The sequence below is a fragment of the Austrofundulus limnaeus genome, unplaced genomic scaffold, assembly GCF_001266775.1.
Source record: "Austrofundulus limnaeus strain Quisiro unplaced genomic scaffold, Austrofundulus_limnaeus-1.0 Scaffold21, whole genome shotgun sequence".
Lineage (NCBI taxonomy): Eukaryota > Metazoa > Chordata > Actinopteri > Cyprinodontiformes > Rivulidae > Austrofundulus > Austrofundulus limnaeus.
The window spans coordinates 2,557,780-2,563,765 of record NW_013952423.1 but is presented as its reverse complement, the minus strand read 5'-3'; positions in this window follow the sequence as shown (position 1 = coordinate 2,563,765).

Here is a 5,986-nt window from a genome sequence, read left to right as displayed (position 1 = left end):
GGGTAGTCCTGCACCTCAGTAATGATAACAAACTAAAGATATTAGTGTGTGACCGAGCTGCTCCTGGAACAACAATAAACATGTTCGTCTGTAATGGCTGCCGTCTACCGGTGGTCTGAAAAAGTTTGTATCCCTGAAAAGTGTTTCCCCACCAGAGGGGGCGCTGGCGAGTAGGAAGTAATCTGCTTTTCCCCCACAAGATGGTCCAAATCTCATGTAAAGTCTCTGACTTTTGTGTTGGCGCCTCCTGGTGGACTATGTGTAAAATGCCAGAATTCATATGATGCTGCTGCAGCTGATATACAGTATATTTGTTGTCAAAATAACTTTTAGTACATATGTTGTTAAAATGAAATGAACAGTCCAATGATCATTTTACTGATATGTATAAAGACGGCAAAGGCTGAAAAATCTTGAAGTCTGTATGAAATTGGAGGTAGTTTAAGGATTGAATTTTTTATGCTTTTTAAATTAGATGGGACCAACATTCAGTGATTAAATCAAAGCACCTCTGCAGGATTCTGTCCATGTGTTGTCCTCGGCTCAGCACCCAGTTCATCATGTCGGAGCCATCCCACATGATGATGAATCACTGGTTTTCTCTGCGAGACACGGCCATGATGGATCATTTGAATCAACGCAGTGTTACTAATTATCAGGCCACAGGATGAATGTCAGCATCCATAATCTGATGCTGCTTTTGAGGAGGATGCCAATAAGCAGCTTCATGCTAAAACGTTGGCTGCAGATTACTTGCGACCACTATTGATCGAGGAATAGGGGGAATGCCTGCAGCGATCGTGTCCAAAAGCCACTGAGATGTCTTGCAGACTGGAAGAATAATGGGCCTGTGGGTTTAAATCCAATCAAAACCAAACCATAGAGTGACAAACTGTGCTAAATWCTGATTACAAAATGTTCAAACATTTAGAGAAGATTTATCTCAACTACAAAAATCTTTTAAAACTTTAGTTTAACTTTGATTTTATTGGTCATTTTTACTAAAACACTCTTGTTTTAAATGTGACACCTTGAGGTAGCATCTCACTCTGACCAGACACATTTTGAGCACCCAGTTTTTGAAAATCGTGGATTATTTTTTACGTGCAAAACTGTATCATGGCCAGGACCAGCCCGTGGCATAGGCAGTGTAGGCAAGAGCTAAGGGCACCGTCCAATTGTGAAAAAAATATGTTATGACTTTTTATCAGAGTATAGCTGCTTTAGTCTGTAGAATAATCACTGGTTCTACAGGTTTATGAACTTGTTCTGCTTTGTTACTCCATGAGGTGTTATATGGYGCAGAGGATGTTTCAAAATAAAAGTTTRTGATGCAGTCAAATATAACGACTAGTTCTCGGTGTGATAAAAAATGGGCCYTGTCACACTATAACATTTTAAACAACGTATGCCAACTTATGAAAACTTTAAAGACGTGTAGGTTGAAAACATCCTAGGGAGTATACTCCAGACCCCCCCAGAACTGCTTCACTCCACAGCTGCTGGTTAGCATAAATAGGTGTTCCTCATGATGTCAACAGATGTTGGTTAGTATGAGGTAAACATCTGGTTTTCTGTTTCAAATGAACAATATTGTTAATATTTTAATYAGCAGCCTCGTTCTAATGATAAAAAATTAAATCAAAAATACAGATGACGCTGGAAAAGAAATTGGATTGAGTGTTCACCAATAATCCAATCTCTGTCGCACAGTTGTCCAAAAAAAAACATAAATGTAAGGATTGGGAAAACCTCTAAGGCTGATTTCATGAAGTCAGAAATATTAACGTTAATCTAAAACTCCTAACAAAGATCTGCAAATTGAAGTCATTTTATTCAACGTGTACTGATCACTGATCATCTCACTGCCTGGGTCTGGGGTCACCTCGGGACCCTGGGGTCCCTCGTGGAGCCTTGTCACCAGTTTGTCCCGAGCATCCTGCGAACACAACTCCCAGCGTCGTCCCAGCGATCAATAAACAGAGACGGGAGGAACAAGTTCACTGAGAGGGGGAAGATGGATGGAGAGCTATCGCCTCTCGTTTTCACGTTCTGCTCTGCATTACCTGGATCACAGAGCACACACTCCCTGTGGGGCGCACACACACACACACACACACACAGACAGGGACACAGACAGAAAGGCGCACACATTTACATAGACAGCGGTACAGCAGGCCAATCAATTTACACCACTTACTTGGTCATTTGGAGATCATAACTTTTTTTTTCCGTTCTCTGTATTGATTCCACACAAAGAGAAGAGAAAAGAAAAGCGGGTCAGAAGAGTTTGTTAGAATATTGATCCAAATCAACACAATAATCTGCCTTTGTGACGGTCTGTAAATACAACAGAATGGTCAACAGTCAGAAGATTCATGTCATAAAAACGAGGAAGAAGAATCGTCTGAAATTGTCAGAATGTGGACGCATGAAAACCTCTTTCCCGGGTCAGAGACGCACCATTAAATAAAATTCTGGATAAAGTTMTACACTGCAAAAACTGTCCACCTAACCAAGTTTTAAAATCTTATATCAGCCAAAAAGTCTTTTTGATCTTGTTTTGAGACTGATTTACTAAACAAGAACTGATTGTGTAAGAATGATCATCTTGTTTTCAGAATGTGTAACATTATTTGTCTTGTTAGCCTGAAAATTTGACTCAAATTAAGTCAAAAATTTCTACCAATGGAGTGAGAAATTTTTACTTGGTAATATTCTTGAAATACTTGATTTAACTCGTTTTTTTCTTATTTAAAGAATCTTACCAATCCAGAGTTAGAAAGATTATTACAAGATAAAACTAATTTGTTAGAGTGTTTCAGTCTTCATCCCATAGTCAGATCAGTCAGTGTTCAACGAATTTACAAAAAATGAAAAWTAAAATAAAAAATCCAAACGTTCAGTTTCAGGCTCTATAACAGAACAGTCCAAAAACAGTCTTTGTTGCTTTAAACAACTCTTCCTCAGTGTCATTTATTCTGATTGAACAGGTACAAATGTARGATTATTACCAAAGCAGCATCTAGTTCTAACCCCCCACACAGAGCAGGGGTTTATTTTATTTTATAATTTTTAATTTTTTTCAAGACATTAAGTCAATCGTAGCACAGAAACGGCTGCAGGGAATTAGTCGGGAATAGAGACGTGTTCGACGCCAGAAAACAGTTTTATGACAGACTCCATATTTGAGGAGGGGGCTTCATMTACAAAGGGGGTGTCTGGAAATACATAATTGCCTATTTTGCAAAAACTATTCAATGTTTGAGTTTCTTTTTTTTTTTATCTCTGATGAATCCATCAGGCCGACCAATGAGCCCCTCCGGACCCCAATAAATACATTCTGATGCATTGGTGCTTTGCGTTTGTGCGGGGGTCATATATGCTACCGTTAAGCTGTATCTAGTTAGAATTACTGAGTAATTGTACGATTCAAAGGGAATAAAAACATTTAAAAAGACAGGAGTTGTCTGAGTTTAGCTTCTGGTCTTATTTTCTGTGAGTTTGGAGTGAATAAATTGGATGTTGAGCCATCTGTCACTCACTTTCTCCTTCTTTCTCACTCTGGTCTCATCATATCTGAGGGTGTTTTTTAGGATTGTGTGTGTGTGCGTGTGTGTGTGTCAGTGTGTGTGTCAGTGTGTGTGTCAGTGTTTGTAACAGTACAATACATCATTCATACCATCATCTTTCTTTCATGCCAGAGGGGAGCCTGAGTGGTCCGTCTGTGTCTGCTCGTATTTGTTTGTTCACACATGTAGAGGGATCGCAGGTCCAGACTGGAACAGGTTCTGGACCCGACAGCTGGACCGTGAGAATCCCAAAAGGCCCCGGCTCAAGCGACTCCCCCTTTAATCTCCTGTGACTGACACCTCTTTTGATTCTGACGTGTCCTGCCACGAGAGCGCTCGCTGCACCAGGTCCAGGTTCAGAGTCCTGAAAGAGCAGCAGCGAATCGCCTCGAGGCTGCAGGTCCAGGATCCAGAGACGGGAGGACGGCGGGTCCCCTGGCTCCTCTTCCTCCTCCGTCTCTCATGCTACATCCCGACCTCCGACCTCAGACCGCCTGACCTCTCTCGGATCGGTTTGCTGCATGTTTTCAGGTCGGTCAAAGCAGCGCAACTTTAATAATTAATCTTTTTATTCGCTTTGAGTAATCCACCTGCAATTCTCCCAGTTCTGTTGCCCCAAAGCAATGGCTGACAGATACTGAAGGAGAGTGTTTAAAAATGTACCAGTGACAGAACCGAACCTCCTCTCACATTCTGACCGTCCACAAACAGCTTGACGCTGAGTGACTGCTTGACACGAAGCTTTATGAGGCTCTGCCTCCTCAGATTAGAATGCTCCAACACCTCTTTCTCTCCTGTCTCAATATTATGTTTTATTTTCACAACTTAGAACTGTTCTGTTCAACCACAAACAAGCTCATTATTCATTAAGAAGAAATGTTGTCTTTTTGTAGTTGAAACAGAAAAGAAAAACAGCTTCAATAACTGTAATTTGATGTGAAATATTCAATGCTAGAGGCGTGTTTTTGAGTGGGCGTGGTACAGTTGAGCTCCGCCTACTTTTGGAAAACAAGCAGTTTCTCAATTAGCTTAAATGTTCTTATCTTTTTCATTTGGGTATTTAAATATCTAAAACTTAAAAATCAAGGTTTTAAGCTACAGATTGCGTAAACTCATACTCTTCTTCATTTTAGAGCGAYATAATGCAGAAACTAACAGAACATTATAAATTAAACAGTTTGTTTCTGGTGTTTTTTTATCTGACTGTTGTGTTTGAAGATAATAAACTTTATTTATATGGTACCTTCCTACAATGCCTTGCATTGACCAAAGTGCTTCACAAGATAACACAAAAAGAGGTCACAATAAATCTGTGCAAGTTAAAAAGACAACCTCAATAAAAGAAGTTAAAGAAATATAAAATGCTAAAAGATAAACATCAAATGCTCTTTTAAATAAATAGATATTTACTTATTTGTAGATTTGCTCATCTCTTTGTAGATTTTTATATTTATTCTGTAAATTTAACAAYTCAAGACTCCATAATTTATTTACTTTCTACTTTGTAAAACTGTCCTTGATCCACACGGATCATATTGTTCTGTGTACCCTGTAAGGGGTTCAGGATGTCTTTTCCTCTGATTTCTTCTTCCTGCTTGAATCGCTGCTCTAAACTGACCAGATCACCCAAAAGTACTGTAAAGTACTTAAAAGATAAATAAACGTAAAAATACCTGAATAGAAAATGACTTTGGTGAAAATAAATTTCACTGACGAGAAAAGAAGAAGTCATAAAACTGTTCACAAAAATTGTGAAAGTAAAAGAACTTTTCACTCTAAGAAATAAACTGTTGAATTTACTGAATCAAACTGGTTCCACTAAACTAAGTTGAGTAAATTGAATATTATACTTTTTTTCTTTTAAATAAAATTTGCATATTGCCTTGTATTTACTTTGCTGGGTTTAGTGGAACCAGTTGATATGTTGAGTAAATTTAACAGTTTATTGAATTTAAAAAAACATGTTTCTTTCCAAATTTTTATTCTTCGTGCCATAAAAGCTTATTAAAGAACTTTAAATGAGCTGCTTGTAGAGAAATAAGGAATCATAATCAAAAAACACTTTGTTGCATAAGAAAACATGTTTCTGAGAGATGAATTAAAGGAAGCTAAAACTCCTGGATTGTGTTGAAATAAAAGGTTCGGCTGTTGGACGCCTCTCCTCATGTCTGAAGGTTACCTCCTGCTTTTTCAGCCGTGCGTCTCGGTGGTGTTGTAAAAACAAGGAGTGTCGGTCTGAGGGAAGAAAAGTCCGACTAATGGATATTATCCTAATGGAAACAGTAGGACTATTCAAGCAATTAGAACAGGAAAGGGAGACGATGAAGATTGGTGATGATGGACCTGGAGTGACTACTGCTGCACCACTCAGACCCCCACACCAATCATCGGCCGGACATTACAGGGATTTCTCT